This window comes from Lactuca virosa, chromosome 1, assembly GCF_052849685.1.
Source record: "Lactuca virosa cultivar CGN04683 chromosome 1, Lactuca_virosa_CGN04683_v6, whole genome shotgun sequence".
Lineage (NCBI taxonomy): Eukaryota > Viridiplantae > Streptophyta > Magnoliopsida > Asterales > Asteraceae > Lactuca > Lactuca virosa.
In genome coordinates, this window is record NC_136426.1 from 264,156,621 (window position 1) to 264,174,789 (window position 18,169).

The 18,169-nt window shown below is 47.2% G+C and overlaps 45 non-coding genes and 5 pseudogenes across 45 annotated transcripts; all 50 read left to right on the plus strand.

Moving 5' to 3' along the window:
- The first annotated feature begins 42 nt into the window (after positions 1-42).
- On the plus strand, positions 43-161 carry LOC145147758 (5S ribosomal RNA). Its single transcript, XR_013728651.1, has one exon. It is a non-coding gene; the product is annotated as a 5S ribosomal RNA (ribosomal RNA).
- Positions 162-385: 224 nt separating this feature from the next.
- Positions 386-504, plus strand: LOC145153642 (5S ribosomal RNA). Its single transcript, XR_013734140.1, has one exon. It is a non-coding gene; the product is annotated as a 5S ribosomal RNA (ribosomal RNA).
- A 231-nt stretch (positions 505-735) lies between these two features.
- Positions 736-854, plus strand: LOC145148630 (5S ribosomal RNA). The gene has a single exon (XR_013729506.1). It is a non-coding gene; the product is annotated as a 5S ribosomal RNA (ribosomal RNA).
- Positions 855-1,085: 231 nt separating this feature from the next.
- On the plus strand, positions 1,086-1,204 carry LOC145147286 (5S ribosomal RNA). Its single transcript, XR_013728193.1, has one exon. It is a non-coding gene; the product is annotated as a 5S ribosomal RNA (ribosomal RNA).
- A 239-nt stretch (positions 1,205-1,443) lies between these two features.
- Positions 1,444-1,543, plus strand: LOC145151438 (5S ribosomal RNA; annotated as a pseudogene).
- A 305-nt stretch (positions 1,544-1,848) lies between these two features.
- On the plus strand, positions 1,849-1,966 carry LOC145149063 (5S ribosomal RNA). Its single transcript, XR_013729924.1, has one exon. It is a non-coding gene; the product is annotated as a 5S ribosomal RNA (ribosomal RNA).
- Positions 1,967-2,185: 219 nt separating this feature from the next.
- Positions 2,186-2,304, plus strand: LOC145152254 (5S ribosomal RNA). The gene has a single exon (XR_013732781.1). It is a non-coding gene; the product is annotated as a 5S ribosomal RNA (ribosomal RNA).
- A 350-nt stretch (positions 2,305-2,654) lies between these two features.
- LOC145148891 (5S ribosomal RNA) lies at positions 2,655-2,773 on the plus strand. Its single transcript, XR_013729755.1, has one exon. It is a non-coding gene; the product is annotated as a 5S ribosomal RNA (ribosomal RNA).
- A 228-nt stretch (positions 2,774-3,001) lies between these two features.
- LOC145143678 (5S ribosomal RNA) lies at positions 3,002-3,120 on the plus strand. The gene has a single exon (XR_013724708.1). It is a non-coding gene; the product is annotated as a 5S ribosomal RNA (ribosomal RNA).
- Positions 3,121-3,349: 229 nt separating this feature from the next.
- LOC145143680 (5S ribosomal RNA) lies at positions 3,350-3,468 on the plus strand. The gene has a single exon (XR_013724710.1). It is a non-coding gene; the product is annotated as a 5S ribosomal RNA (ribosomal RNA).
- A 230-nt stretch (positions 3,469-3,698) lies between these two features.
- On the plus strand, positions 3,699-3,817 carry LOC145145007 (5S ribosomal RNA). Its single transcript, XR_013726001.1, has one exon. It is a non-coding gene; the product is annotated as a 5S ribosomal RNA (ribosomal RNA).
- A 226-nt stretch (positions 3,818-4,043) lies between these two features.
- LOC145145282 (5S ribosomal RNA) lies at positions 4,044-4,162 on the plus strand. Its single transcript, XR_013726263.1, has one exon. It is a non-coding gene; the product is annotated as a 5S ribosomal RNA (ribosomal RNA).
- A 231-nt stretch (positions 4,163-4,393) lies between these two features.
- On the plus strand, positions 4,394-4,512 carry LOC145148631 (5S ribosomal RNA). The gene has a single exon (XR_013729507.1). It is a non-coding gene; the product is annotated as a 5S ribosomal RNA (ribosomal RNA).
- A 231-nt stretch (positions 4,513-4,743) lies between these two features.
- Positions 4,744-4,862, plus strand: LOC145147287 (5S ribosomal RNA). The gene has a single exon (XR_013728194.1). It is a non-coding gene; the product is annotated as a 5S ribosomal RNA (ribosomal RNA).
- Positions 4,863-5,100: 238 nt separating this feature from the next.
- On the plus strand, positions 5,101-5,200 carry LOC145151462 (5S ribosomal RNA; annotated as a pseudogene).
- Positions 5,201-5,505: 305 nt separating this feature from the next.
- Positions 5,506-5,623, plus strand: LOC145149064 (5S ribosomal RNA). The gene has a single exon (XR_013729926.1). It is a non-coding gene; the product is annotated as a 5S ribosomal RNA (ribosomal RNA).
- A 219-nt stretch (positions 5,624-5,842) lies between these two features.
- On the plus strand, positions 5,843-5,961 carry LOC145147334 (5S ribosomal RNA). The gene has a single exon (XR_013728241.1). It is a non-coding gene; the product is annotated as a 5S ribosomal RNA (ribosomal RNA).
- Positions 5,962-6,192: 231 nt separating this feature from the next.
- On the plus strand, positions 6,193-6,311 carry LOC145152255 (5S ribosomal RNA). Its single transcript, XR_013732782.1, has one exon. It is a non-coding gene; the product is annotated as a 5S ribosomal RNA (ribosomal RNA).
- A 347-nt stretch (positions 6,312-6,658) lies between these two features.
- On the plus strand, positions 6,659-6,777 carry LOC145152256 (5S ribosomal RNA). Its single transcript, XR_013732783.1, has one exon. It is a non-coding gene; the product is annotated as a 5S ribosomal RNA (ribosomal RNA).
- A 229-nt stretch (positions 6,778-7,006) lies between these two features.
- Positions 7,007-7,125, plus strand: LOC145144921 (5S ribosomal RNA). The gene has a single exon (XR_013725921.1). It is a non-coding gene; the product is annotated as a 5S ribosomal RNA (ribosomal RNA).
- Positions 7,126-7,353: 228 nt separating this feature from the next.
- Positions 7,354-7,472, plus strand: LOC145143681 (5S ribosomal RNA). The gene has a single exon (XR_013724711.1). It is a non-coding gene; the product is annotated as a 5S ribosomal RNA (ribosomal RNA).
- A 239-nt stretch (positions 7,473-7,711) lies between these two features.
- On the plus strand, positions 7,712-7,811 carry LOC145151463 (5S ribosomal RNA; annotated as a pseudogene).
- A 305-nt stretch (positions 7,812-8,116) lies between these two features.
- Positions 8,117-8,234, plus strand: LOC145149065 (5S ribosomal RNA). Its single transcript, XR_013729927.1, has one exon. It is a non-coding gene; the product is annotated as a 5S ribosomal RNA (ribosomal RNA).
- A 219-nt stretch (positions 8,235-8,453) lies between these two features.
- On the plus strand, positions 8,454-8,572 carry LOC145149784 (5S ribosomal RNA). The gene has a single exon (XR_013730630.1). It is a non-coding gene; the product is annotated as a 5S ribosomal RNA (ribosomal RNA).
- A 231-nt stretch (positions 8,573-8,803) lies between these two features.
- On the plus strand, positions 8,804-8,922 carry LOC145144722 (5S ribosomal RNA). Its single transcript, XR_013725727.1, has one exon. It is a non-coding gene; the product is annotated as a 5S ribosomal RNA (ribosomal RNA).
- Positions 8,923-9,270: 348 nt separating this feature from the next.
- Positions 9,271-9,389, plus strand: LOC145152258 (5S ribosomal RNA). The gene has a single exon (XR_013732785.1). It is a non-coding gene; the product is annotated as a 5S ribosomal RNA (ribosomal RNA).
- A 229-nt stretch (positions 9,390-9,618) lies between these two features.
- On the plus strand, positions 9,619-9,737 carry LOC145147017 (5S ribosomal RNA). The gene has a single exon (XR_013727935.1). It is a non-coding gene; the product is annotated as a 5S ribosomal RNA (ribosomal RNA).
- Positions 9,738-9,965: 228 nt separating this feature from the next.
- LOC145146563 (5S ribosomal RNA) lies at positions 9,966-10,084 on the plus strand. Its single transcript, XR_013727502.1, has one exon. It is a non-coding gene; the product is annotated as a 5S ribosomal RNA (ribosomal RNA).
- Positions 10,085-10,314: 230 nt separating this feature from the next.
- Positions 10,315-10,433, plus strand: LOC145145009 (5S ribosomal RNA). Its single transcript, XR_013726003.1, has one exon. It is a non-coding gene; the product is annotated as a 5S ribosomal RNA (ribosomal RNA).
- A 226-nt stretch (positions 10,434-10,659) lies between these two features.
- Positions 10,660-10,778, plus strand: LOC145145660 (5S ribosomal RNA). Its single transcript, XR_013726622.1, has one exon. It is a non-coding gene; the product is annotated as a 5S ribosomal RNA (ribosomal RNA).
- Positions 10,779-11,010: 232 nt separating this feature from the next.
- LOC145148632 (5S ribosomal RNA) lies at positions 11,011-11,129 on the plus strand. The gene has a single exon (XR_013729508.1). It is a non-coding gene; the product is annotated as a 5S ribosomal RNA (ribosomal RNA).
- A 221-nt stretch (positions 11,130-11,350) lies between these two features.
- Positions 11,351-11,469, plus strand: LOC145147335 (5S ribosomal RNA). Its single transcript, XR_013728242.1, has one exon. It is a non-coding gene; the product is annotated as a 5S ribosomal RNA (ribosomal RNA).
- A 231-nt stretch (positions 11,470-11,700) lies between these two features.
- Positions 11,701-11,819, plus strand: LOC145152259 (5S ribosomal RNA). Its single transcript, XR_013732786.1, has one exon. It is a non-coding gene; the product is annotated as a 5S ribosomal RNA (ribosomal RNA).
- Positions 11,820-12,168: 349 nt separating this feature from the next.
- Positions 12,169-12,287, plus strand: LOC145152260 (5S ribosomal RNA). The gene has a single exon (XR_013732787.1). It is a non-coding gene; the product is annotated as a 5S ribosomal RNA (ribosomal RNA).
- A 229-nt stretch (positions 12,288-12,516) lies between these two features.
- On the plus strand, positions 12,517-12,635 carry LOC145144922 (5S ribosomal RNA). Its single transcript, XR_013725922.1, has one exon. It is a non-coding gene; the product is annotated as a 5S ribosomal RNA (ribosomal RNA).
- Positions 12,636-12,863: 228 nt separating this feature from the next.
- On the plus strand, positions 12,864-12,982 carry LOC145143682 (5S ribosomal RNA). The gene has a single exon (XR_013724712.1). It is a non-coding gene; the product is annotated as a 5S ribosomal RNA (ribosomal RNA).
- A 239-nt stretch (positions 12,983-13,221) lies between these two features.
- LOC145151464 (5S ribosomal RNA) lies at positions 13,222-13,321 on the plus strand (annotated as a pseudogene).
- Positions 13,322-13,626: 305 nt separating this feature from the next.
- On the plus strand, positions 13,627-13,744 carry LOC145149066 (5S ribosomal RNA). Its single transcript, XR_013729928.1, has one exon. It is a non-coding gene; the product is annotated as a 5S ribosomal RNA (ribosomal RNA).
- Positions 13,745-13,963: 219 nt separating this feature from the next.
- On the plus strand, positions 13,964-14,082 carry LOC145148791 (5S ribosomal RNA). Its single transcript, XR_013729659.1, has one exon. It is a non-coding gene; the product is annotated as a 5S ribosomal RNA (ribosomal RNA).
- Positions 14,083-14,313: 231 nt separating this feature from the next.
- On the plus strand, positions 14,314-14,432 carry LOC145144723 (5S ribosomal RNA). The gene has a single exon (XR_013725728.1). It is a non-coding gene; the product is annotated as a 5S ribosomal RNA (ribosomal RNA).
- Positions 14,433-14,781: 349 nt separating this feature from the next.
- Positions 14,782-14,900, plus strand: LOC145152261 (5S ribosomal RNA). The gene has a single exon (XR_013732788.1). It is a non-coding gene; the product is annotated as a 5S ribosomal RNA (ribosomal RNA).
- A 230-nt stretch (positions 14,901-15,130) lies between these two features.
- Positions 15,131-15,249, plus strand: LOC145149052 (5S ribosomal RNA). The gene has a single exon (XR_013729914.1). It is a non-coding gene; the product is annotated as a 5S ribosomal RNA (ribosomal RNA).
- A 228-nt stretch (positions 15,250-15,477) lies between these two features.
- LOC145146565 (5S ribosomal RNA) lies at positions 15,478-15,596 on the plus strand. The gene has a single exon (XR_013727503.1). It is a non-coding gene; the product is annotated as a 5S ribosomal RNA (ribosomal RNA).
- Positions 15,597-15,826: 230 nt separating this feature from the next.
- LOC145145010 (5S ribosomal RNA) lies at positions 15,827-15,945 on the plus strand. The gene has a single exon (XR_013726004.1). It is a non-coding gene; the product is annotated as a 5S ribosomal RNA (ribosomal RNA).
- Positions 15,946-16,170: 225 nt separating this feature from the next.
- On the plus strand, positions 16,171-16,289 carry LOC145145661 (5S ribosomal RNA). The gene has a single exon (XR_013726623.1). It is a non-coding gene; the product is annotated as a 5S ribosomal RNA (ribosomal RNA).
- Positions 16,290-16,521: 232 nt separating this feature from the next.
- On the plus strand, positions 16,522-16,640 carry LOC145148633 (5S ribosomal RNA). Its single transcript, XR_013729509.1, has one exon. It is a non-coding gene; the product is annotated as a 5S ribosomal RNA (ribosomal RNA).
- A 231-nt stretch (positions 16,641-16,871) lies between these two features.
- On the plus strand, positions 16,872-16,990 carry LOC145147288 (5S ribosomal RNA). The gene has a single exon (XR_013728195.1). It is a non-coding gene; the product is annotated as a 5S ribosomal RNA (ribosomal RNA).
- Positions 16,991-17,229: 239 nt separating this feature from the next.
- On the plus strand, positions 17,230-17,329 carry LOC145151402 (5S ribosomal RNA; annotated as a pseudogene).
- Positions 17,330-17,635: 306 nt separating this feature from the next.
- LOC145149068 (5S ribosomal RNA) lies at positions 17,636-17,753 on the plus strand. Its single transcript, XR_013729930.1, has one exon. It is a non-coding gene; the product is annotated as a 5S ribosomal RNA (ribosomal RNA).
- A 219-nt stretch (positions 17,754-17,972) lies between these two features.
- On the plus strand, positions 17,973-18,091 carry LOC145147336 (5S ribosomal RNA). Its single transcript, XR_013728243.1, has one exon. It is a non-coding gene; the product is annotated as a 5S ribosomal RNA (ribosomal RNA).
- The last annotated feature ends 78 nt before the right edge of the window (positions 18,092-18,169 follow it).

The following is an 18,169-nucleotide window of genomic DNA, read 5'->3' on the forward strand; positions in this document are numbered from 1 at the left end:
CGTCTTTTAAGACATAAAAGCAATAAGCATTGATAGTATTTCGGGTGCGATCATACGAGCACTAATGCACCGGATCCCATTAGAACTTCGCAGTTAAGCGTGCTTGGGCGAGAGTAGTACTAGGATGGGTGACCCCCTGGGAAGTCCTCGTGTTGCACCCCCCTTTTTCGTTGCCCGTTTGCGTTTTTTTTAGATTTTACGTGCGGTTTTTTTTTTTTTCTTTCTTGCTATTTCTATGCTCGGGTGGCATCCGTTTCATGGTTCATGGTTTTCGTATTTTTGGAACGGAGCCGATCGGTCACGTGGGTCCCACGCCTCGCGTACGAAAACAAAGGAGGTTCTGCGTCTTTTAAGACATAAAAGCAATAAGCATGGATAGTATTTCGGGTGCGATCATACCAGCACTAATGCACCGGATCCCATTAGAACTCCGCAGTTAAGCGTGCTTGGGCGAGAGTAGTACTAGGATGGGTGACCCCCTGGGAAGTCCTCGTGTTGCACCCCCCTTTTTCGTTTGCCCGTTTGCGTTTTTTTAGATTTTACGTGCGGTTTTTTTTTTGTTTTTTTTTCTTTCTTGCTGTTTCTATGCTCGGGTGGCATCCGTTTCATGGTTGATGGTTTTCGTATTTTTGGAACGGAGACGATCGGTCACGTGGGTCCCACGCCTCGCGTACGAAAACAAAGGAGGTTCTGCGTCTTTTAAGACATAAAAGCAATAATCATGAATAGTATTTCGGGTGCGATCATACCAGCACTAATGCACCGGATCCAATCAGAACTACGCAGTTAAGCGTGCTTGGGCGAGAGTAGTACTAGGATGGGTGACCCCCTGGGAAGTCCTCGTGTTGCACCCCCTTTTTTCGTTTGCCCGTTTGCGTTTTTTTAGATTTTACGTGCGGTTTTTTTTTGTTTTTTTTTTCTTTCTTGCTGTTTCTATGCTCGGGTGGCCTCCGTTTCATGGTTGATGGTTTTCGTATTTTTTGAACGGAGCCGATCGGTCACGTGGGTCCCACGCCTCGCGTACGAAAACAAAGGAGGTTCTGCGTCTTTTAAGACATAAAAGCAATAAACATGGATAGTATTTCGGGTGCGATCATACCAGCACTAATGCACCGGATTCCATTAGAACTCCTTAGTTAAGCGTGCTTGGGCGAGAGTAGTACTAGGATGGGTGACCCCCTGGGAAGTCCTCGTGTTGCACCCCCCTTTTTCGTTGCCCGTTTGCGTTTTTTTAGATTTTACGTGCGGTTTTTTTTTGTTTTTTTTTTCTTTTTCGCTATTTCTATGCTCGGGTGGCCTCCGCTTCATTGTTCATGGTTTTCGTATTTTTGGAACGGAGCCGATCGGTCACGTGGGTCCCACGCCTCGCGTACGAAAACAAAGGTGGTTCTGCGTCTTTTAAGACATAAAAGCAATAAGCATGGATAGTATTTCGGGTGCGATCATACCAGCACTAATGCACCGGATCCCATCAGAACTCCGCAGTTAAGCGTGCTGGGGCGAGAGTAGTACTAGGATGGGTGACCCCCTGGGAAGTCCTCTCCGCAGTTAAGCGTGCTTGGGCGAGAGTAGTACTAGGATGGGTGACCCCCTGGGAAGTCCTCGTGTTGCACCCCCCTTTTTCGTTTGCCCGTTTGCGTTTTTTTAGATTTTACGTGCGGTTTTTTTTTTGTTTTTTTTTTCTTTCTTGCTGTTTGTATGCTCGGGTGGCATCCGTTTCATGGTTCATGGTTTTCGTATTTTTGGAACGGAGCCGATCGGTCACGTGGGTCCCACGCATCGCGTACGAAAACAAAGGAGGTTCTGCGTCTTTTAAGACATAAAAGCAATAAGCATGGATAGTATTTCGGGTGCGATAATACCAGCACTAATGCACCGGATCCCATCAGAACTCCTTAGTTAAGCGTGCTTGGGCGAGAGTAGTACTAGGATGGGTGACCCCTGGGAAGTCCTCGTGTTGCACCCCCCTTTTTCGTTGCCCGTTTGCGTTTTTTTAGATTTTACGTGCGGTTTTTTTTTGTTTTTTGCTTCTTCTATGCTCGGGTGGCCTCCGCTTCATGGTTCATGGTTTTCGTATTTTTGGAACGGAGCCAATCGGTCACGTGGGTCCCACGCCTCGCGTACGAAAACAAAGGAGGTTCTGCGTCTTTTAAGACATAAAAGCAATAAGCATGGATAGTATTTCGGGTGCGATCATACCAGCACTAATGCACCGGATCCCATCAGAACTCCGCAGTTAAGCGTGCTTGGGCGAGAGTAGTACTAGGATGGGTGACCCCCTGGGAAGTCCTCGTGTTGCACCCCTTTTTTCGTTGCCCGTTTGCGTTTTTTTAGATTTTACGTGCGGTTTTTTTAAGCGTGCTTGGGCGAGAGTAGTACTAGGATGGGTGACCCCCTGGGAAGTCCTCGTGTTGCACCCCCCCTTTTTCGTTTGCCCGTTTGCGTTTTTTTTTATTTTACGTGCGGTTTTTTTTTTTGTTTTTTTTTTCTTTCTTGCTGTTTCTATGCTCGGGTGGCATCCGTTTCATGGTTGATGGTTTTCGTATTTTTGGAACGGAGCCGATCGGTCACGTGGGTCCCACGCCTCGCGTACGAAAACAAAGGAGGTTCTGCGTCTTTTAAGACATAAAAGCAATAAACATTGATAGTATTTCGGGTGCGATCATACCAGCACTAATGCACCGGATCCCATTAGAACTCCTTAGTTAAGCGTGATTGGGCGAGAGTAGTACTAGGATGGGTGACCCCCTGGGAAGTCCTCGTGTTGCACCCCCCTTTTTCGTTGCCCGTTTGCGTTTTTTTAGATTTTACGTGCGGTTTTTTTTTGTTTTTTTTCTTTTTCGCTATTTCTATGCTCGGGTGGCCTCCGCTTCATGGTTCATGGTTTTCGTATTTTTGGAACGGAGCCGATCGGTCACGTGGGTCCCACGCCTCGCGTACGAAAACAAAGGCGGTTCTGCGTCTTTTAAGACATAAAAGCAATAAGCATGGATAGTATTTCGGGTGCGATCATACGAGCACTAATGCACCGGATCCCATCAGAACTCCGCAGTTAAGCGTGCTTGGGCGAGAGTAGTACTAGGATGGGTGACCCCCTGGGAAGTCCTCGTGTTGCACCCCCCTTTTTCGTTGCCCGTTTGCGTTTTTTTTAGATTTTACGTGCGGTTTTTTTTTGTTTTTTTTCTTTTTCGCTATTTCTATGCTCGGGTGGCCTCCGCTTCATGGTTCATGGTTTTCGTATTTTTGGAACGGAGCCGATCGGTCACGTGGGTCCCACGCCTCGCGTACGAAAACAAAGGATGTTCTGCGTCTTTTAAGACATAAAAGCAATAAGCATGGATAGTATTTCGGGTGCGATCATACGAGCACTAATGCACCGGATCCCATCAGAACTCCGCAGTTAAGCGTGCTTGGGCGAGAGTAGTACTAGGATGGGTGACCCCCTGGGAAGTCCTCGTGTTGCACCCCCCTTTTTCGTTGCCCGTTTGCGTTTTTTTTAGATTTTACGTGCGGTTTTTTTTTGTTTTTTTTTCTTTCTTGCTATTTCTATGCTCGGGTGGCCTCCGCTTCATGGTTCATGGTTTTCGTATTTTTTGAACGGAGCCGATCGGTCACGTGGGTCCCACGCCTCGCGTACGAAAACAAAGGAGGTTCTGCGTCTTTTAAGACATAAAAGCAATAAGCATTGATAGTATTTCGGGTGCGATCATACGAGCACTAATGCACCGGATCCCATTAGAACTCCGCAGTTAAGCGTGCTTGGGCGAGAGTAGTACTAGGATGGGTGACCCCCTGGGAAGTCCTCGTGTTGCACCCCCCTTTTTCGTTGCCCGTTTGCGTTTTTTTTAGATTTTACGTGCGGTTTTTTTTTTTTTTTCTTTCTTGCTATTTCTATGCTCGGGTGGCATCCGTTTCATGGTTCATGGTTTTCGTATTTTTGGAACGGAGCCGATCGGTCACGTGGGTCCCACGCCTCGCGTACGAAAACAAAGGAGGTTCTGCGTCTTTTAAGACATAAAAGCAATAAGCATGGATAGTATTTCGGGTGCGATCATACCAGCACTAATGCACCGGATCCCATTAGAACTCCGCAGTTAAGCGTGCTTGGGTGAGAGTAGTACTAGGATGGGTGACCCCCTGGGAAGTCCTCGTGTTGCACCTCCCTTTTTCGTTTGCCCGTTTGCGTTTTTTTAGATTTTACGTGCGGTTTTTTTTTTGTTTTTTTTTCTTTCTTGCTGTTTCTATGCTCGGGTGGCATCCATTTCATGGTTGATGGTTTTCGTATTTTTGGAACGGAGACGATCGGTCACGTGGGTCCCACGCCTCGCGTACGAAAACAAAGGAGGTTCTGCGTCTTTTAAGACATAAAAGCAATAATCATGAATAGTATTTCGGGTGCGATCATACCAGCACTAATGCACCGGATCCAATCAGAACTACGCAGTTAAGCGTGCTTGGGCGAGAGTAGTACTAGGATGGGTGACCCCCTGGGAAGTCCTCGTGTTGCACCCCCTTTTTCGTTTGCCCGTTTGCGTTTTTTTAGATTTTACGTGCGGTTTTTTTTTTGTTTTTTTTTTCTTTCTTGCTGTTTCTATGCTCGGGTGGCCTCCGTTTCATGGTTGATGGTTTTCGTATTTTTTGAACGGAGCCGATCGGTCACGTGGGTCCCACGCCTCGCGTACGAAAACAAAGGAGGTTCTGCGTCTTTTAAGACATAAAAGCAATAAACATGGATAGTATTTCGGGTGCGATCATACCAGCACTAATGCACCGGATTCCATTAGAACTCCTTAGTTAAGCGTGCTTGGGCGAGAGTAGTACTAGGATGGGTGACCCCCTGGGAAGTCCTCGTGTTGCACCCCCCTTTTTCGTTGCCCGTTTGCGTTTTTTTAGATTTTACGTGCGGTTTTTTTTTGTTTTTTTTTCTTTTTCGCTATTTCTATGCTCGGGTGGCCTCCGCTTCATGGTTCATGGTTTTCGTATTTTTGGAACGGAGCCGATCGGTCACGTGGGTCCCACGCCTCGCGTACGAAAACAAAGGAGGTTCTGCGTCTTTTAAGACATAAAAGCAATAAGCATGGATAGTATTTCGGGTGCGATCATACGAGCACTAATGCACCGGATCCCATTAGAACTCCGCAGTTAAGCGTGCTTGGGCGAGAGTAGTACTAGGATGGGTGACCCCCTGGGAAGTCCTCTCCGCAGTTAAGCGTGCTTGGGCGAGAGTAGTACTAGGATGGGTGACCCCCTGGGAAGTCCTCGTGTTGCACCCCCCTTTTTCGTTTGCCCGTTTGCGTTTTTTTAGATTTTACGTGCGTTTTTTTTTTTGTTTTTTTTTTCTTTCTTGCTGTTTGTATGCTCGGGTGGCATCCGTTTCATGGTTGATGGTTTTCGTATTTTTGGAACGGAGCCGATCGGTCACGTGGGTCCCACGCATCGCGTACGAAAACAAAGGAGGTTCTGCGTCTTTTAAGACATAAAAGCAATAAGCATGGATAGTATTTCGGGTGCGATAATACCAGCACTAATGCACCGGATCCCATCAGAACTCCTTAGTTAAGCGTGCTTGGGCGAGAGTAGTACTAGGATGGGTGACCCCTGGGAAGTCCTCGTGTTGCACCCCCCTTTTTCGTTGCCCGTTTGCGTTTTTTTAGATTTTACGTGCGGTTTTTTTTTGTTTTTTGCTATTTCTATGCTCGGGTGGCCTCCGCTTCATGGTTCATGGTTTTCGTATTTTTGGAACGGAGCCGATCGGTCACGTGGGTCCCACGCCTCGCGTACGAAAACAAAGGAGGTTCTGCGTCTTTTAAGACATAAAAGCAATAAGCATGGATAGTATTGCGGGTGCGATCATACGAGCACTAATGCACCGGATCCCATCAGAACTCCGCAGTTAAGCGTGCTTGGGCGAGAGTAGTACAAGGATGGGTGACCCCCTGGGAAGTCCTCGTGTTGCACCCCCCTTTTTCGTTGCCTGTTTGCGTTTTTTTTAGATTTTACGTGCTGTTTTTTTTTGTTTTTTTTTTCTTTCTTGCTATTTCTATGCTCGGGTGGCCTCCGCTTCATGGTTCATGGTTTTCGTATTTTTGGAACGGAGCCGATCGGTCACGTGGGTCCCACGCCTCGCGTACGAAAACCAAGGAGGTTCTGCGTCTTTTAAGACATAAAAGCAATAAGCATGGATAGTATTTCGGGTGCGATCATACCAGCACTAATGCACCGGATCCCATCAGAACTCCGCAGTTAAGCGTGCTTGGGCGAGAGTAGTACTAGGATGGGTGACCCCCTGGGAAGTCCTCGTGTTGCACCCCTTTTTTCGTTGCCCGTTTGCGTTTTTTTAGATTTTACGTGCGGTTTTTTTAAGCGTGCTTGGGCGAGAGTAGTACTAGGATGGGTGACCCCCTGGGAAGTCCTCGTGTTGCACCCCCCTTTTTCGTTTGCCCGATTGCGTTTTTTTTTATTTTACGTGCGGTTTTTTTTTTGTTTTTTTTTTCTTTCTTGCTGTTTCTATGCTCGGTGGCATCCGTTTCATGGTTGATGGTTTTCGTATTTTTGGAACGGAGACGATCGGTCACGTGGGTCCCACGCCTCGCGTACGAAAACAAAGGAGGTTCTGCGTCTTTTAAGACATAAAAGCAATAATCATGAATAGTATTTCGGGTGCGATCATACCAGCACTAATGCACCGGATCCCATCAGAACTCCGCAGTTAAGCGTGCTTGGGCGAGAGTAGTACTAGGATGGGTGACCCCCTGGGAAGTCCTCGTGTTGCACCCCCCTTTTTCGTTTGCCCGTTTGCGTTTTTTTAGATTTTACGTGCGGTTTTTTTGTTTTTTTTTTCTTTCTTGCTGTTTCTATGCTCGGGTGGCATCCGTTTCATGGTTGATGGTTTTCGTATTTTTGGAACGGAGCCGATCGGTCACGTGGGTCCCACGCCTCGCGTACGAAAACAAAGGAGGTTCTGCGTCTTTTAAGACATAAAAGCAATAAACATGGATAGTATTTCGGGTGCGATCATACCAGCACTAATGCACCGGATCCCATTAGAACTCCTTAGTTAAGCGTGCTTGGGCGAGAGTAGTACTAGGATGGGTGACCCCCTGGGAAGTCCTCGTGTTGCACCCCCCTTTTTCGTTGCCCGTTTGCGTTTTTTTAGATTTTACGTGCGGTTTTTTTTTGTTTTTTTTCTTTTTCGCTATTTCTATGCTCGGGTGGCCTCCGCTTCATGGTTCATGGTTTTCGTATTTTTGGAACGGAGCCGATCGGTCACGTGGGTCCCACGCCTCGCGTACGAAAACAAAGGAGGTTCTGCGTCTTTTAAGACATAAAAGCAATAAGCATGGATAGTATTTCGGGTGCGATCATACGAGCACTAATGCACCGGATCCCATCAGAACTCCGCAGTTAAGCGTGCTTGGGCGAGAGTAGTACTAGGATGGGTGACCCCCTGGGAAGTCCTCGTGTTGCACCCCCCTTTTTCGTTGCCCGTTTGCGTTTTTTTTAGATTTTACGTGCGGTTTTTTTTTGTTTTTTTTTCTTTCTTGCTATTTCTATGCTCGGGTGGCCTCCGCTTCATGGTTCATGGTTTTCGTATTTTTGGAACGGAGCCGATCGGTCACGTGGGTCCCACGCCTCGCGTACGAAAACAAAGGAGGTTCTGCGTCTTTTAAGACATAAAAGCAATAAGCATGGATAGTATTTCGGGTGCGATCATACGAGCACTAATGCACCGGATCCCATTAGAACTCCGCAGTTAAGCGTGCTTGGGCGAGAGTAGTACTAGGATGGGTGACCCCCTGGGAAGTCCTCTCCGCAGTTAAGCGTGCTTGGGCGAGAGTAGTACTAGGATGGGTGACCCCCTGGGAAGTCCTCGTGTTGCACCCCCCTTTTTCGTTTGCCCGTTTGCGTTTTTTTAGATTTTACGTGCGGTTTTTTATTTGTTTTTTTTTTCTTTCTTGCTGTTTGTATGCTCGGGTGGCATCCGTTTCATGGTTGATGGTTTTCGTATTTTTGGAACGGAGCCGATCGGTCACGTGGGTCCCACGCATCGCGTACGAAAACAAAGGAGGTTCTGCGTCTTTTAAGACATAAAAGCAATAAGCATGGATAGTATTTCGGGTGCGATAATACCAGCACTAATGCACCGGATCCCATCAGAACTCCTTAGTTAAGCGTGCTTGGGCGAGAGTAGTACTAGGATGGGTGACCCCTGGGAAGTCCTCGTGTTGCACCCCCCTTTTTCGTTGCCCGTTTGCGTTTTTTTAGATTTTACGTGCGGTTTTTTTTTGTTTTTTGCTATTTCTATGCTCGGGTGGCCTCCGCTTCATGGTTCATGGTTTTCGTATTTTTGGAACGGAGCCGATCGGTCACGTGGGTCCCACGCCTCGCGTACGAAAACAAAGGAGGTTCTGCGTCTTTTAAGACATAAAAGCAATAAGCATGGATAGTATTGCTAGTGCGATCATACGAGCACTAATGCACCGGATCCCATCAGAACTCCGCAGTTAAGCGTGCTTGGGCGAGAGTAGTACAAGGATGGGTGACCCCCTGGGAAGTCCTCGTGTTGCACCCCCCTTTTTCGTTGCCTGTTTGCGTTTTTTTTAGATTTTACGTGCTGTTTTTTTTTGTTTTTTTTTTCTTTCTTGCTATTTCTATGCTCGGGTGGCCTCCGCTTCATGGTTCATGGTTTTCGTATTTTTGGAACGGAGCCGATCGGTCACGTGGGTCCCACGCCTCGCGTACGAAAACAAAGGAGGTTCTGCGTCTTTTAAGACATAAAAGCAATAAGCATGGATAGTATTTCGGGTGCGATCATACCAGCACTAATGCACCGGATCCCATCAGAACTCCGCAGTTAAGCGTGCTTGGGCGAGAGTAGTACTAGGATGGGTGACGCCCTGGGAAGTCCTCGTGTTGCACCCCTTTTTTCGTTGCCCGTTTGCGTTTTTTTAGATTTTACGTGCGGTTTTTTTAAGCGTGCTTGGGCGAGAGTAGTATTAGGATGGGTGACCCCCTGGGAAGTCCTCGTGTTGCACCCCCCTTTTTCGTTTGCCCGTTTGCGTTTTTTTTTATTTTACGTGCGGTTTTTTTTTTGTTTTTTTTTTCTTTCTTGCTGTTTCTATGCTCGGGTGGCATCCGTTTCATGGTTGATGGTTTTCGTATTTTTGGAACGGAGACGATCGGTCACGTGGGTCCCACGCCTCGCGTACGAAAACAAAGGAGGTTCTGCGTCTTTTAAGACATAAAAGCAATAATCATGAATAGTATTTTGGGTGCGATCATACCAGCACTAATGCACCGGATCCCATCAGAACTCCGCAGTTAAGCGTGCTTGGGCGAGAGTAGTACTAGGATGGGTGACCCCCTGGGAAGTCCTCGTGTTGCACCCCCCTTTTTCGTTTGCCCGTTTGCGTTTTTTTAGATTTTACGTGCGGTTTTTTTTGTTTTTTTTTCTTTCTTGCTGTTTCTATGCTCGGGTGGCATCCGTTTCATGGTTGATGGTTTTCGTATTTTTGGAACGGAGCCGATCGGTCACGTGGGTCCCACGCCTCGCGTACGAAAACAAAGGAGGTTCTGCGTCTTTTAAGACATAAAAGCAATAAACATGGATAGTATTTCGGGTGCGATCATACCAGCACTAATGCACCGGATCCCATTAGAACTCCTTAGTTAAGCGTGCTTGGGCGAGAGTAGTACTAGGATGGGTGACCCCCTAGGAAGTCCTCGTGTTGCACCCCCCTTTTTCGTTGCCCGTTTGCGTTTTTTTAGATTTTACGTGCGGTTTTTTTTTGTTTTTTTTCTTTTTCGCTATTTCTATGCTCGGGTGGCCTCCGCTTCATGGTTCATGGTTTTCGTATTTTTGGAACGGAGCCGATCGGTCACGTGGGTCCCACGCCTCGCGTACGAAAACAAAGGAGGTTCTGCGTCTTTTAAGACATAAAAGCAATAAGCATGGATAGTATTTCAGGTGCGATCATACGAGCACTAATGCACCGGATCCCATCAGAACTCCGCAGTTAAGCGTGCTTGGGCGAGAGTAGTACTAGGATGGGTGACCCCCTGGGAAGTCCTCGTGTTGCACCCCCCTTTTTCGTTGCCCGTTTGCGTTTTTTTTAGATTTTACGTACGGTGTTTTTTTGTTTTTTTTTCTTTCTTGCTATTTCTATGCTCGGGTGGCCTCCGCTTCATGGTTCATGGTTTTCGTATTTTTGGAACGGAGCCGATCGGTCACGTGGGTCCCACGCCTCGCGTACGAAAACAAAGGAGGTTCTGCGTCTTTTAAGACATAAAAGCAATAAGCATGGATAGTATTTCGGGTGCGATCATACGAGCACTAATGCACCGGATCCCATTAGAACTCCGCAGTTAAGCGTGCTTGGGCGAGAGTAGTACTAGGATGGGTGACCCCCTGGGAAGTCCTCGTGTTGCACCCCCCTTTTTCGTTGCCCGTTTGCGTTTTTTTTAGATTTTACGTGCGGTTTTTTTTTTTTTTTCTTTCTTGCTATTTCTATGCTCGGGTGGCATCCGTTTCATGGTTCATGGTTTTCGTATTTTTGGAACGGAGCCGATCGGTCACGTGGGTCCCACGCCTCGCGTACGAAAACAAAGGAGGTTCTGCGTCTTTTAAGACATAAAAGCAATAAGCATGGATAGTATTTCGGGTGCGATCATACCAGCACCAATGCACCGGATCCCATTAGAACTCCGCAGTTAAGCGTGCTTGGGCGAGAGTAGTACTAGGATGGGTGACCCCCTGGGAAGTCCTAGTGTTGCACCCCCCTTTTTCGTTTGCCCGTTTGCGTTTTTTTAGATTTTACGTGCGGTTTTTTTTTTGTTTTTTTTTCTTTCTTGCTGTTTCTATGCTCGGGTGGCATCCGTTTCATGGTTGATGGTTTTCGTATTTTTGGAACGGAGACGATCGGTCACGTGGGTCCCACGCCTCGCGTACGAAAACAAAGGAGGTTCTGCGTCTTTTAAGACATAAAAAGCAATAATCATGAATAGTATTTCGGGTGCGATCATACCAGCACTAATGCACCGGATCCAATCAGAACTACGCAGTTAAGCGTGCTTGGGCGAGAGTAGTACTAGGATGGGTGACCCCCTGGGAAGTCCTCGTGTTGCACCCCCCTTTTTCGTTTGCCCGTTTGCGTTTTTTTAGATTTTACGTGCGGTTTTTTTTTTGTTTTTTGCTATTTCTATGCTCGGGTGGCCTCCGCTTCATGGTTCATGGTTTTCGTATTTTTGGAACGGAGCCGATCGGTCACGTGGGTCCCACGCCTCGCGTACGAAAACAAAGGAGGTTCTGCGTCTTTTAAGACATAAAAGCAATAAGCATGGATAGTATTGCGGGTGCGATCATACGAGCACTAATGCACCGGATCCCATCAGAACTCCGCAGTTAAGCGTGCTTGGGCGAGAGTAGTACAAGGATGGGTGACCCCCTGGGAAGTCCTCGTGTTGCACCCCCCTTTTTCGTTGCCTGTTTGCGTTTTTTTTAGATTTTACGTGCTGTTTTTTTTTGTTTTTTTTTTCTTTCTTGCTATTTCTATGCTCGGGTGGCCTCCGCTTCATGGTTCATGGTTTTCGTATTTTTGGAACGGAGCCGATCGGTCACGTGGGTCCCACGCCTCGCGTACGAAAACCAAGGAGGTTCTGCGTCTTTTAAGACATAAAAGCAATAAGCATGGATAGTATTTCGGGTGCGATCATACCAGCACTAATGCACCGGATCCCATCAGAACTCCGCAGTTAAGCGTGCTTGGGCGAGAGTAGTACTAGGATGGGTGACCCCCTGGGAAGTCCTCGTGTTGCACCCCTTTTTTCGTTGCCCGTTTGCGTTTTTTTAGATTTTACGTGCGGTTTTTTTAAGCGTGCTTGGGCGAGAGTAGTACTAGGATGGGTGACCCCCTGGGAAGTCCTCGTGTTGCACCCCCCTTTTTCGTTTGCCCGATTGCGTTTTTTTTTATTTTACGTGCGGTTTTTTTTTTGTTTTTTTTTTTCTTTCTTGCTGTTTCTATGCTCGGGTGGCATCCGTTTCATGGTTGATGGTTTTCGTATTTTTGGAACGGAGACGATCGGTCACGTGGGTCCCACGCCTCGCGTACGAAAACAAAGGAGGTTCTGCGTCTTTTAAGACATAAAAGCAATAATCATGAATAGTATTTCGGGTGCGATCATACCAGCACTAATGCACCGGATCCCATCAGAACTCCGCAGTTAAGCGTGCTTGGGCGAGAGTAGTACTAGGATGGGTGACCCCCTGGGAAGTCCTCGTGTTGCACCCCCCTTTTTCGTTTGCCCGTTTGCGTTTTTTTAGATTTTACGTGCGGTTTTTTTGTTTTTTTTTTCTTTCTTGCTGTTTCTATGCTCGGGTGGCATCCGTTTCATGGTTGATGGTTTTCGTATTTTTGGAACGGAGCCGATCGGTCACGTGGGTCCCACGCCTCGCGTACGAAAACAAAGGAGGTTCTGCGTCTTTTAAGACATAAAAGCAATAAACATGGATAGTATTTCGGGTGCGATCATACCAGCACTAATGCACCGGATCCCATTAGAACTCCTTAGTTAAGCGTGCTTGGGCGAGAGTAGTACTAGGATGGGTGACCCCCTGGGAAGTCCTCGTGTTGCACCCCCCTTTTTCGTTGCCCGTTTGCGTTTTTTTAGATTTTACGTGCGGTTTTTTTTTGTTTTTTTTCTTTTTCGCTATTTCTATGCTCGGGTGGCCTCCGCTTCATGGTTCATGGTTTTCGTATTTTTGGAACGGAGCCGATCGGTCACGTGGGTCCCACGCCTCGCGTACGAAAACAAAGGAGGTTCTGCGTCTTTTAAGACATAAAAGCAATAAGCATGGATAGTATTTCGGGTGCGATCATACGAGCACTAATGCACCGGATCCCATCAGAACTCCGCAGTTAAGCGTGCTTGGGCGAGAGTAGTACTAGGATGGGTGACCCCCTGGGAAGTCCTCGTGTTGCACCCCCCTTTTTCGTTGCCCGTTTGCGTTTTTTTTAGATTTTACGTGCGGTTTTTTTTTGTTTTTTTTTCTTTCTTGCTATTTCTATGCTCGGGTGGCCTCCGCTTCATGGTTCATGGTTTTCGTATTTTTGGAACGGAGCCGATCGGTCACGTGGGTCCCACGCCTCGCGTACGAAAACAAAGGAGGTTCTGCGTCTTTTAAGACATAAAAGCAATAAGCATGGATAGTATTTCGGGTGCGATCATACGAGCACTAATGCACCGGATCCCATTAGAACTCCGCAGTTAAGCGTGCTTGGGCGAGAGTAGTACTAGGATGGGTGACCCCCTGGGAAGTCCTCTCCGCAGTTAAGCGTGCTTGGGCGAGAGTAGTACTAGGATGGGTGACCCCCTGGGAAGTCCTCGTGTTGCACCCCCCTTTTTCGTTTGCCCGTTTGCGTTTTTTTAGATTTTACGTGCGGTTTTTTATTTGTTTTTTTTTTCTTTCTTGCTGTTTGTATGCTCGGGTGGCATCCGTTTCATGGTTGATGGTTTTCGTATTTTTGGAACGGAGCCGATCGGTCACGTGGGTCCCACGCATCGCGTACGAAAACAAAGGAGGTTCTGCGTCTTTTAAGACATAAAAGCAATAAGCATGGATAGTATTTCGGGTGCGATAATACCAGCACTAATGCACCGGATCCCATCAGAACTCCTTAGTTAAGCGTGCTTGGGCGAGAGTAGTACTAGGATGGGTGACCCCTGGGAAGTCCTCGTGTTGCACCCCCCTTTTTCGTTGCCCGTTTGCGTTTTTTTAGATTTTACGTGCGGTTTTTTTTTGTTTTTTGCTATTTCTATGCTCGGGTGGCCTCCGCTTCATGGTTCATGGTTTTCGTATTTTTGGAACGGAGCCGATCGGTCACGTGGGTCCCACGCCTCGCGTACGAAAACAAAGGAGGTTCTACGTCTTTTAAGACATAAAAGCAATAAGCATGGATAGTATTGCTGGTGCGATCATACGAGCACTAATGCACCGGATCCCATCAGAACTCCGCAGTTAAGCGTGCTTGGGCGAGAGTAGTACAAGGATGGGTGACCCCCTGGGAAGTCCTCGTGTTGCACCCCCCTTTTTCGTTGCCTGTTTGCGTTTTTTTTAGATTTTACGTGCTGTTTTTTTTTGTTTTTTTTTTCTTTCTTGCTATTTCTATGCTCGGGTGGCCTCCGCTTCATGGTTCATGGTTTTCGTATTTTTGGAACGGAGCCGATCGGTCACGTGGGTCCCACGCCTCGCGTACGAAAACAAAGGAGGTTCTGCGTCTTTTAAGACATAAAAGCAATAAGCATGGATAGTATTTCGGGTGCGATCATACCAGCACTAATGCACCGGATCCCATCAGAACTCCGCAGTTAAGCGTGCTTGGGCGAGAGTAGTACTAGGATGGGTGACGCCCTGGGAAGTCCTCGTGTTGCACCCCTTTTTTCGTTGCCCGTTTGCGTTTTTTTAGATTTTACGTGCGGTTTTTTTAAGCGTGCTTGGGCGAGAGTAGTATTAGGATGGGTGACCCCCTGGGAAGTCCTCGTGTTGCACCCCCCTTTTTCGTTTGCCCGTTTGCGTTTTTTTTTATTTTACGTGCGGTTTTTTTTTTTGTTTTTTTTTTCTTTCTTGCTGTTTCTATGCTCGGGTGGCATCCGTTTCATGGTTGATGGTTTTCGTATTTTTGGAAAGGAGACGATCGGTCACGTGGGTCCCACGCCTCGCGTACGAAAACAAAGGAGGTTCTGCGTCTTTTAAGACATAAAAGCAATAATCATGAATAGTATTTCGGGTGCGATCATACCAGCACTAATGCACCGGATCCCATCAGAACTCCGCAGTTAAGCGTGCTTGGGCGAGAGTAGTACTAGGATGGGTGACCCCCTGGGAAGTCCTCGTGTTGCACCCCCCTTTTTCGTTTGCCCGTTTGCGTTTTTTTAGATTTTACGTGCGGTTTTTTTTGTTTTTTTTTTCTTTCTTGCTGTTTCTATGCTCGGGTGGCATCCGTTTCATGGTTGATGGTTTTCGTATTTTTGGAACGGAGCCGATCGGTCACGTGGGTCCCACGCCTCGCGTACGAAAACAAAGGAGGTTCTGCGTCTTTTAAGACATAAAAGCAATAAACATGGATAGTATTTCGGGTGCGATCATACCAGCACTAATGCACCGGATCCCATTAGAACTCCTTAGTTAAGCATGCTTGGGCGAGAGTAGTACTAGGATGGGTGACCCCCTAGGAAGTCCTCGTGTTGCACCCCCCTTTTTCGTTGCCCGTTTGCGTTTTTTTAGATTTTACGTGCGGTTTTTTTTTGTTTTTTTTCTTTTTCGCTATTTCTATGCTCGGGTGGCCTCCGCTTCATGGTTCATGGTTTTCGTATTTTTGGAACGGAGCCGATCGGTCACGTGGGTCCCACGCCTCGCGTACGAAAACAAAGGAGGTTCTGCGTCTTTTAAGACATAAAAGCAATAAGCATGGATAGTATTTCAGGTGCGATCATACGAGCACTAATGCACCGGATCCCATCAGAACTCCGCAGTTAAGCGTGCTTGGGCGAGAGTAGTACTAGGATGGGTGACCCCCTGGGAAGTCCTCGTGTTGCACCCCCCTTTTTCGTTGCCCGTTTGCGTTTTTTTTAGATTTTACGTACGGTGTTTTTTTGTTTTTTTTTCTTTCTTGCTATTTCTATGCTCGGGTGGCCTCCGCTTCATGGTTCATGGTTTTCGTATTTTTGGAACGGAGCCGATCGGTCACGTGGGTCCCACGCCTCGCGTACGAAAACAAAGGAGGTTCTGCGTCTTTTAAGACATAAAAGCAATAAGCATGGATAGTATTTCGGGTGCGATCATACGAGCACTAATGCACCGGATCCCATTAGAACTCCGCAGTTAAGCGTGCTTGGGCGAGAGTAGTACTAGGATGGGTGACCCCCTGGGAAGTCCTCGTGTTGCACCCCCCTTTTTCGTTGCCCGTTTGCGTTTTTTTTAGATTTTACGTGCGGTTTTTTTTTTTTTTCTTTCTTGCTATTTCTATGCTCGGGTGGCATCCGTTTCATGGTTCATGGTTTTCGTATTTTTGGAACGGAGCCGATCGGTCACGTGGGTCCCACGCCTCGCGTACGAAAACAAAGGAGGTTCTGCGTCTTTTAAGACATAAAAGCAATAAGCATGGATAGTATTTCGGGTGCGATCATACCAGCACCAATGCACCGGATCCCATTAGAACTCCGCAGTTAAGCGTGCTTGGGCGAGAGTAGTACTAGGATGGGTGACCCCCTGGGAAGTCCTAGTGTTGCACCCCCCTTTTTCGTTTGCCCGTTTGCGTTTTTTTAGATTTTACGTGCGGTTTTTTTTTTGTTTTTTTTTCTTTCTTGCTGTTTCTATGCTCGGGTGGCATCCGTTTCATGGTTGATGGTTTTCGTATTTTTGGAACGGAGACGATCGGTCACGTGGGTCCCACGCCTCGCGTACGAAAACAAAGGAGGTTCTGCGTCTTTTAAGACATAAAAAGCAATAATCATGAATAGTATTTCGGGTGCGATCATACCAGCACTAATGCACCGGATCCAATCAGAACTACGCAGTTAAGCGTGCTTGGGCGAGAGTAGTACTAGGATGGGTGACCCCCTGGGAAGTCCTCGTGTTGCACCCCCCTTTTTCGTTTGCCCGTTTGCGTTTTTTTAGATTTTACGTGCGGTTTTTTTTTGTTTTTTTTTTCTTTCTTGCTGTTTCTATGCTCGGGTGGCCTCCGTTTCATGGTTGATGGTTTTCGTATTTTTTGAACGGAGCCGATCGGTCACGTGGGTCCCACGCCTCGCGTACGAAAACAAAGGAGGTTCTGCGTCTTTTAAGACATAAAAGCAATAAACATGGATAGTATTTCGGGTGCGATCATACCAGCACTAATGCACCGGATTCCATTAGAACTCCTTAGTTAAGCGTGCTTGGGCGAGAGTAGTACTAGGATGGGTGACCCCCTGGGAAGTCCTCGTGTTGCACCCCCCTTTTTCGTTGCCCGTTTGCGTTTTTTTAGATTTTACGTGCGGTTTTTTTTTGTTTTTTTTTTCTTTTTCGCTATTTCTATGCTCGGGTGGCCTCCGCTTCATTGTTCATGGTTTTCGTATTTTTGGAACGGAGCCGATCGGTCACGTGGGTCCCACGCCTCGCGTACGAAAACAAAGGTGGTTCTGCGTCTTTTAAGACATAAAAGCAATAAGCATGGATAGTATTTCGGGTGCGATCATACCAGCACTAATGCACCGGATCCCATCAGAACTCCGCAGTTAAGCGTGCTTGGGCGAGAGTAGTACTAGGATGGGTGACCCCCTGGGAAGTCCTCTCCGCAGTTAAGCGTGCTTGGGCGAGAGTAGTACTAGGATGGGTGACCCCCTGGGAAGTCCTCGTGTTGCACCCCCCTTTTTCGTTTGCCCGTTTGCGTTTTTTTAGATTTTACGTGCGGTTTTTTTTTTGTTTTTTTTTTTCTTTCTTGCTGTTTGTATGCTCGGGTGGCATCCGTTTCATGGTTGATGGTTTTCGTATTTTTGGAACGGAGCCGATCGGTCACGTGGGTCCCACGCATCGCGTACGAAAACAAAGGAGGTTCTGCGTCTTTTAAGACATAAAAGCAATAAGCATGGATAGTATTTCGGGTGCGATAATACCAGCACTAATGCACCGGATCCCATCAGAACTCCTTAGTTAAGCGTGCTTGGGCGAGAGTAGTACTAGGATGGGTGACCCCTGGGAAGTCCTCGTGTTGCACCCCCCTTTTTCGTTGCCCGTTTGCGTTTTTTTAGATTTTACGTGCGGTTTTTTTTTGTTTTTTGCTATTTCTATGCTCGGTTGGCCTCCGCTTCATGGTTCATGGTTTTCGTATTTTTGGAACGGAGCCGATCGGTCACGTGGGTCCCACGCCTCGCGTACGAAAACAAAGGAGGTTCTGCGTCTTTTAAGACATAAAAGCAATAAGCATGGATAGTATTGCGGGTGCGATCATACGAGCACTAATGCACCGGATCCCATCAGAACTCCGCAGTTAAGCGTGCTTGGGCGAGAGTAGTACAAGGATGGGTGACCCCCTGGGAAGTCCTCGTGTTGCACCCCCCTTTTTCGTTGCCTGTTTGCGTTTTTTTTAGATTTTACGTGCTGTTTTTTTTTGTTTTTTTTTTTCTTTCTTGCTAT